General features: G+C 33.1%; 1 protein-coding gene across 1 annotated transcript in view; it reads left to right on the top strand.

Annotated features, from left to right (window-relative positions):
* The first annotated feature begins 7,537 nt into the window (after positions 1-7,537).
* The window catches only part of LOC124354856 (thrombospondin type-1 domain-containing protein 4-like), a 167,417-nt gene continuing 165,106 nt past the window's right edge, over positions 7,538-9,848 (top strand). The window contains exon 1 of the mRNA XM_046805615.1: positions 7,538-7,559. The gene's annotated coding sequence lies outside the window, so the exon portion shown is untranslated. The remainder of the gene's footprint in view (positions 7,560-9,848) is intronic.

Below are 9,848 nucleotides of genomic sequence, written 5' to 3'. Positions count from 1 at the left end.
AAGCTGAGTTGAGAATAGAGTTTGATGAATGTCCCCTCTAGCACAACCGGAAATAGACAGGTTTCGTGAACAGCTGTGATCTTGGAATGCCATATTCCTATATAATATTTTCGTAAGTTCAATTCATGCAAAATTGTTCCTATGTATATGCATTTGACACTCTTACGCTTTGTACAACTACTACCGTTTGGTAACCTTATGAAGTACCGCACCTAATTTACAAGCAGAGAAGTGGTTTCAACAGATTTTTAATCTTTTCCCTTTCTCATGTTTCAGCTAGTATTAGTATTCCATACATAATTAATATAGTAATTTTATTATACATACCACTGTTCATTGTTTAAATCCTTTAATAACGTTTTAATTCTTTTCTCGTTTATTAGTATTATTTCATACCGCTGTTTTTCAAATGTTTGTTTTCATCATAATACTTGTATTATTATTTAAAATAATACAGTCTGTTATTTTTAGCTATTCGGAAGTGATTGCAACAAATTTGTTTTATAAATAGGTATACAGATTGGATTTTCCCCTTTCTTCTACTTCAGCTTGTAGAGTTGTCCTAAATTTGATCACGGTAAATTATTCCCATCTTAAATCTTACTATTCCATTTTAAATGTGTTTTGGTTTGAGATATATGTATTTTAAGCATAGCTCATTATAACTAAGCCTCTACGGTATGAAATAATACTAATAAACGAGAAAAGAATTAAAACGTTATTAAAGGATTTAAACAATGAGGTTAAGTGGTAGAGAGGACTTTATAGTCCTAACTTCGCCTCCAATAAAGACATTTTTCATTTCATTTACTTTTATTCATTCACTAAACCTATCAGTGACTGTCCTTAAAATTGTATTAATGTAATCTTTTCATTCAACATGTGGCCAAAATCCAATATTAAGTATATATATATATATATATATATATATATATATATATATATATATATATATATATATATATATATATATATATATATATATATATATATATATATTCTATTTGATAGCTCCTCTGTCTGTCGGTGTCTGCAACTGGCTCGAAACATGATAATGTTCAACCCATTGTCTCCTGAGAGCTCTATTTATGTAATGAAATGTCTGAAGTATATCTTATAATTTAATGTTCTTGCCACTAAGTCTAGTTAGTATATTGAAATCAGTAATTTTTTAAAATGTAACATGTTTTAAATTCCGAAGTAAAATAAACAGGTTTTTTAGTTTAAGTATGTATGTATACATTTTTTCAAATTATTGAAAAGAACGATCTCCTGCATAGGGCTTGTTTAGAAATTTAAAATGCTCCAGAAAAAAAATTTGACATCTAAACCTTTAACGATGGTGGTGACGAATTAGTGTATTAGGGTATACGATTCAAAAACAACTGTAGTGTAAGCTCATAACATCAAAGGAGAGATAGATATAACATCACTAAACGTCCAAATATTATTGGACCGACTATTGGAATCCATGTATAGGAATTGGACCATCCATACGATTTGTCACGTGACCTTATTTGGTCGATTTACCTGTCGGGTAATCATTCTCGATAGTGTGATCTGGGGTTAAAAGTTCTGATACCGCAGTTACCAGAGGTGCCAATGGTAATGTGTGCATATGCAAGTACAAGAGGAAAGTAATAAATATAATAGTGACGCTGGGGTTGCTTAACACTTTACTTGGCCATGTAAACAAGATGCCGTTGAATTCTATGGCAGTTGGCACATCCATAACTAACACTGAGGAACTTTAATCGTCATTCTTAGGATGTGAGGAATGTTTGATGTTATCCGTGACGAGTTATAAAAATAACTTAGTCAATGCTAAGCCATTCAAATGTAAAACACTATACTTGAGTTTTATTTATAATCGGTTTATTTTATTTATACTTATAAATATTAAAAAAAATAATAAAAGTTCTATCATTTATATAATTACATAAACTAAATACATATTTAAATATTAATGGACTGGGTATTTAAATACTTCAACAGGAATTGAATATCCTAATATCCTTACCTTCTACTACTATAATATTAGTACAATCCTCCTAGTATAATATTCTTTTTTTTAGCCACCCGAACTCAAAGATCTATATATTTTGTAGAATAATTAACAATGTTTTCATTGTCAGTAGCAATATACTCGTATCTAAGCTGGTGCTGAACTTAAACCCGGTAGTTAAACCGTGAACTTAGGACGTACTGCATAATGAAGTTTTTATGTAGATTGAATTTAATCAATATTTTTATATTTTGTAGAAAGATCATTCCAAATAAATCATAATTTTGTGTAATAAAATTCCAGATAATCAGTATATTTGCGAAGTAAACCTTATGTGACGGTTCGTTTAACTTTAGATATTTATGTGCTCGTTATGTTAATAAAATATTTTGGAACGTCTTTTTGGAACATTTTCATATAATATGTTTACCCCGAGTTTATGTTCGATCACAATTCTATCGAACCTTTTAATATTATAAATCTAATATCTATCGAGGTTTGAATCCTATAATAGTAGTGTGCAATAAAGAGTTTGTAATGTATGTTTTTACAAATATGCATTTAATGAAATGTATTGTATTGTTTTGACGGCTGTTGGATTGTAAACATCTAACTTGTAGGTTTATTAGTCACGAAAACTAGATTCATGTAGGGATAGACCTAGAACGGCTTGGCCTACAACACAGCGATGATGTGAGCGTGGAAGATAACACAGAACTACGATCTCAGCGCGGCTCGCCGGGATGCCATCCAAATTGGCCGAGTTATAGGACAGGTTCGACAAATTGTGGACCGAGCGGTTCCACTTGTTTTCGTTTCTTTCAAAGACGCTGGACATTTTGATGTGGAGAGAATATGATCAAAACTGTATGGGCAGGTAAAATTTCTCATACATAACCAAATACGACCGTGCGAGTAAGAGCTTGTAGACCTTGAAGTATCTCAGACTCCACACCCACACGCAACTCTACTTCTGACCTTGTAGTATTCTACTATCTTATCAGCCACTACTCGAGTTGTGGAATCCATTATCGCGGCGCCTCCGACATCTCTAACTATCCGTGTTCGATCGCGAGATAAACAACACATCCAGCGTTGTGGGGACTTGGATACTGCCAGGAATTTCATGGGGCCTTGAACATTTCTTCCACAATCCTTTTACTGGTTTTGTTGATGTTATTACTTAATCATCGGGTGTGTACAAATTTCGAATAACGCTTAATAGCTATTCAGTTTTTACTTTAGGAACTAAAAAATGCGTCAGCTAAGGACGAAACAGGTTGTCTGAACAAATATCAACAGAAGAGTGATTGGTCGAAAAAGAATAGCTAGAACATGTTTGTTGCGAGCTAATATAGCAAAGTTTGACAGCATGTAAAAACATTATTAGAGAGAATAATTAAGCAAAAAGCACAATTTCAACAATTCGTAAATGGTGAAAAATAACAATTTCTGAGGTAAAATGCATCACGTTCGTTCCATTTTTTTTATAATTAAAAATAATTAAGATACTATGTCACTACTAAAGGGGTATAATATGTTTTCTGGAATGTCCACTTAGTAATCATCAGGAAATTGTAATTAGATTGTACCATATGCAACATTATTAAGATTTTTATTATGTCAGTTCTTGTTCTTTTCCTCCACCTTTTCCACATTGCCAGTACATTGGCAACGCAGCCGGAAATAAAAGAAAAAGGGGATAATAAAAGGAAAGCACTTTTTCCACAATCTTAACCCCTTCTAATATACATGATACGGGTGGCTGTTGTCACTTTTTTCGATTATAAAATTTATGTAGCTGTCTTAGAGAATCCTCTTTGTGAGTAAATAAATAAATAAATAACGTAAGAACTAAATTTATTGTGACTTCTACAGTCCCAGAAGGCCGAATTTTGTGTTAAGTTATCCGCTAAAAGAGTATTCAATAAATTCCTCTTGTTAATCAGGTTAACGGGGATAAAAAAATACCGGCATCTCATTTAAGATCGAATAATGAAGTGTGATGGACATGTGGAAGATTATTATGTCAAGAACGAACTACGAAAGCTACCAGACGAAAGGGAGAGGATGTATCTCGAGCTGCTTCCAGGTCTTGAACTGATGCCTCAGTATCTATACAGAGCCAGAGGTCAAACGTTCTTAACTGCCTGTGTGCATCTCTTGATGATCCACTGTCATTCTTCATGAGTCCTTACTCACTTTGGGCCTTCCTGGATATAATTTTAAATTTTTCTTATTGGAATCCACACACATATATAGTTAATGATGAACACATAGAGAAAGTGATACCTTTGTTGTGAAAGCCCTTAGCAGTCCGAAAACTCTAACTTGTCTAAAGTTATAAGAACAAGAACAGGTAGTTGAGTATATGAGAAGAATGTTAACTAAAGCAAATCGTCAGTTATAACATTATAGAGTAAGTTTTAAGTCAATAATCCCGGACTTAAATGCTCTTGTATTTTTTAACTAGAAAGGAATCCTTGAAAGTATAACGGAATTTAATTCTGGGTCCGTATGCGTACATATGCAATATATTTCTAGATAACCGTTTCTATAATCTACAGTCAATTGATAGACACATTTTTGTATGAATTTTATATTTCCATGAGAATTACTATAATACTTTGCATTTTAACAAGTTCACATATTTCAACCTCCAGGCGAGTTGTACTGAAGTTTCTGTTTTTAGAATAAGACATTTATCTGGCATCATGATACTGAGGTATTTTATGAAACAGAGGCCACAGTTAAAATTTCTTCTTTACTGTTTTAAGTATTATATGTTGGTAGAAGTGTGTCATCATCTTATGGGGTAGACACTTATAATAATACGCCATCATTTTAAATAGCCTTTGAACGTTCACATATCGGTGGCTGAAAGGAGAGTTCAACACTGTATGTGATAGGAGGACCACAAAAGTGACAAATTTAGGTATAAAGGAGGACATGACTAGGAATGACTGATAGGCGTGCCCGATCACCGCCAACTGAATGCAGTCAGATGGTCAGGTACTGAGTCATGGCCCACGAATAGGCTATGGCTAATATTAGCGTATGATTGACGACTAGGTCAAGCACAATCGCTGTGAATTTTACGATTTAATAAGATTTATTGCACTGTAAATCTCTTTCCAATCTGTGTAGAATGAATGTAATGCTGTAATAACGTAATCGAATTGCTTGTAAATAAGGCGCATCGTTAAATTTTGTTTACAATAAAATCTCAAAAAGGCAACCTGTAAAAGCAAAATTATAGATTCCGTAGTGTGTGGTAAATTGCAAGTAGGCAATAAACAACAATTAATGAAACGTTTTTGTACATATTCAAATAACGAGAATTATTGGTCATGTTTGCTACTATGCATACATCTAGCATAGAGAAAAATAGCACACACAACACAATATGGCAGCTGGCAGCTTTTGAGTGATCACCAGAAACAAGAATTCTTGTCTCAGCATGTAACAGCTCATTAGCATTTAGTCCGAGAAATCAATTCCTCAGCGGACGAAAGATCAATCACCTCGCGGCGCCTCAGAGAACAGAAGAGGGTCTTGTGGCCAGCAAGAGTGGGTGAGGCGGCATTGTTGGCCGATGCTGTACGGTACGTAGCGGCGTAGGTGGGGCCACTCACTGACTATGCCCCTAGCTGCTGACGCCTACACAGTGCTTGGTAAGACAATAGGCGTTATCGGTAGTCATGTTTTTATATCTCGTTTATTCTAGTCCTTTTTAGGTCTAGGAGATAGTTAAGACGAGAAAGATACTGACTGCATATTGATTAAAAGATTAACAGCACACATTCTTCAAACAATAATACTTTAATTATAACAATTTGTACATCATGGTGGTTGCATATAAACTCTGAAAACTACTGCTAAAACTTCAGAATTCTGTGAAATATCCTGAAATCAATGACTTCTACTTTGAGTAAATAAATCATACTCATAGCCTAAATATTTTGTGCATATTTTCTTAATTAGCCACCGGCATGACCCTTTCGGACGAGCAACAATGTAAAGCTGGATCCGTGTCGAATATCTGACCTTTGACTTGCCTTTAGTCCTCATGAACCACAGGTCCTCTGGCTGTATATCTCTTTAAGAAATGTCATATTAACGAACTAGTAATATTATCCGAGTTAAAATACTTGTTATAGTTACCTCATGAGGCGTTCCTGTACGGAGGTAGTCCAGGATAATAGCAATGAAACTTTTTCTGTAGGTATTATGTCAATACCCTGTATTTAAATTATGCGAGGTACGAACGCTACACCACGTGTCGTGCAACAGACTTTGCTAATGTTGTATGTATACAGACGGACAGAGAATCGTACTGAAAAGAAATTTTTACATGCCCAGACAGAAAACAAAATTAAGTGATAGGCTTCAACGGCTTTTAACTGAATTACATGGTTCATCATGCACAAGTAATGCCATGGAAAATTTAAAGTCAACAGATGATATTTGTCCTCTGTCGCGATGGGCTTTAAAGTAATTGCAACTTATGTGCATTCAGCAGTTATTTCATATACGGATGGTACTATTCAGCGTAATAGCAATCACACATAATATCAAACGCTATATTTTGTATTTAAGGTTTTCTGGAACAGCCTATTATATATTGTATGTCGTATGTGATATCTTTCTCTATATATTTTGTGGAGAGTTAGGCTACATGTCACATGTTAAATGTCATATTGTACTCAGTTGCCACCATTGCTACTCATAAGACCATTGTAAAACTCAATAAGAGCGTTAAACGAACGTTTTTTTATAGATATCGTGCAGACAAACATAAAAAAATGAAATGCTCCACTCCTTTGAGTGATAGGCTTCGCTAACGCTCAGCAAATAAGTTGACATATTATCATTTTAATGTTTACCAAGTACTTTTAGCAAATTTAAAGAATGTATATAAGTGCAACGGTCTACACAACGTCTATTAATTATTGAAGCAAAATTTAAATTTTCTTAGGGTTTTGTAGTGATAATATAAAGATTGGGTTGAAAGTCTCTATTCATTTCTTTCACCCACAGCTTTCTCAAATATTATAGACGAGATTTAATATGTCAACTATGATAAAATTCCAACTATGATAAAATAATAATAATAACAATACTAAATAAATTGATCGATATATTAACTACGGAACTATTTATTGACAAACCAAATAACTTGTAATGGGTTTAGAGCTTAGAATAGATAAACTTCTGGAATCCTCTGAAGAGTATCCAATTTTTCAGTCGTATGGCAACTTATATTCTTGCATGTATAACAAAAGCAGCAACTTTGCGAAAAGCTAACATCCGTGAAATTGCCCCTGACGTATACTGCGGCGTTATAAATAGAGACAACTTCAGATGTTGAAGAATTCAACCTGCACTTGAACAACTCTGGTACATATTTTATAAATAGATGCGAGTCACATCCAATACAATTCCTAGAGTAGTGAGGGGTCTTAACTACCAGTGGTCAGTGTTTGCGGTGCACTAAGCATAGTAGGTTGGCTGTAGCATTTACTACCACTTCCATTCTGCTATTCTATCTCAAGTGAGTATTTTCTAATTGTAGGTTAAATAATAGGTATTTTTATACACATGAGAAACAATCAATTTGGTTTGACGCATTCTACCCCACTGTATATAACTAATAGAGGTTATTAACACACAATGATGTTTAAAACGTCAACAAAAAGGCACCCAAAGTATTAGCCTTCAATAATTTGATGGAGTAATATAGGTTTCTCACCATTTTACTATTTGTATTTTTTTTACAAAATCTATACCTATTTATCTTTTATAAAGTATAAATTAAAGTTCCCCCTTAGTATTAAATAGAAAAACATAATAACCGTGTTATACTATTTTAGTGTATTAATAAAGATACAATCATGTATAAAACGGTTTAAACTAAAAATGAAGAAACCCTAAAGAAAAAATTAGAAGTTTGTAACGTCGTTTGTACTCTTCTGTAACATGCATTACTTCTTCTTTTAACTGATTAGTAAATTGTAATAGACTTAGCTAAGAGTAGATAAATTTCTTGTTAGGTAGTCTTAGTCATCTCATCTATCAGCAGCCGGTCATTAAGTAGGAAACCGATCCATAGAAATATCAGTATATTATTTTTAGAAGACAAAGACACATTCTTCACTGGCAAAATCGTTTTTCTTTCATGAACATTGGACTTCTAGGCAGCTTAGTTTCATTCAAATAGGCAATGCTGCTTGATGTAATAAAGGATTAACAATTAAATAATTTCCTCTATTTGTGTTTATTTCCCATTCAAATGTTTAGTGTTCTTCAAACGGAAATAGGCTCACTCGAAAAGCAGCTACGTCACCATAGCAAAAAATGATATGTACCTTTTTATTTTGTGTGTGTGTGTGTGTGTGTGTGTGTGTGTGTGTGTGTGTGTGTGTGTGTGTGTGTGTGTGTGTGTGTGTGTGTGTGTGTTTATGCAATCTAACGCGAGTTTGTGTAACACAATAACTATAACTTTTTATAGATTTTGACTAAACTTGGTACAGACACAGTGTTTGTACGTAAAGCACAAATTATTGATAAAAAAATTAAAATTATGTTTTTCTGGTTCATAATCCGAAACTATATGTAATCACTTGCAAATGGACACTCGTCCACTTGAACCAATTCGTTGTGTTATAGATTTCAAACATGATTTTATCCACCACCTGGTGTATAAAATTCGTGTTAGAATTTCGAACCGTGGTGAAAAAAATTGTTTCCCGGAAATGTTACAAATATTTTTCAATTGGGGTTGGCTACTCATCTTCAAAAGAAATATTTATTTTAACGATTAAAATTTCATGATTGTATTAATAATATGTATAATACTGGGTCTTAATAATATAATTTTAAAAATTGGTCAACACAGATTTAATGTGTATCCTTGGAAAATAATACTGTTATTAGAACTGTTTGTACTTTTTGGTCTATCTTTTTACTATTTATAACAATGTAAAACTACTGTAATTAACCGAGCATAAAGTTTATTATTCATTTGACGAAAGAGAAATATTGCAATAATTACTGATAGTAAAAGTAAAACTTATACAGCAATATATTGATAAAGAACTCCTTAAAACTGTTCTTTGCTACCAGAGTAATTATGCAGTATGAATTCTATACGTTTCACCTCCATTCTACATTAGTTTGCTGTAAAATGAGTTGTCTGACATTTTCCCAACCTTTACTATAAGCAGCGAAAACTTGAACTTTTCCCCCATCCCAGTATTGAATCCATCTAGTTGAAAACTTTGAGTGCTCATCAACCCAGCAAACAACTCTGTATACGGAAAGTTACTCCGTAGATGCACGCGCTTGTGTTTCAACGATATTATTAGTCTTGTTGAATAATGGATCAAACATGTTTGTCTGATCTATCTTTGTGTTTCAACGACATTATTAGTTTTTATTTTTGTATTCTAATCCGTTGAATAATGGATTGAACATCATTCAAAAGTAATAAAAACGTTTGTCTGATCTATCTTGGGCTTGTGTTTCAACGACATTATTAGTCTTATTTTTATATTCTAATCCGGTGAATAATGGATTGAACATCAAAAACATAATAAAAACGTTTGTCTGATCTATCTTGGGCTTCTGTTTCAACGACATTATTAGTCTTATTTTTATATTCTAATCCGTTGAATAATGGATTGAACATCATTCAAACGTAATAAAAACTTTTGTCTGATCTATCTTGGGCTTGTGTTTCAACGACATTATTAGTCTTATTTTTGTATTCTAATCCGTTGAATAATGGATTGAACATCATTCAAACATAATAAAAACGTTTGTCTGATCTATCTTGGGCTTG

Source organism: Homalodisca vitripennis, chromosome 2 (genome assembly GCF_021130785.1).
Source record: "Homalodisca vitripennis isolate AUS2020 chromosome 2, UT_GWSS_2.1, whole genome shotgun sequence".
In the NCBI taxonomy this organism is placed as follows: Eukaryota; Metazoa; Arthropoda; class Insecta; order Hemiptera; family Cicadellidae; genus Homalodisca; species Homalodisca vitripennis.
The sequence above is the reverse complement of the archived record's forward strand: the minus strand, read 5'-3'. Positions and strand labels throughout refer to the sequence as shown.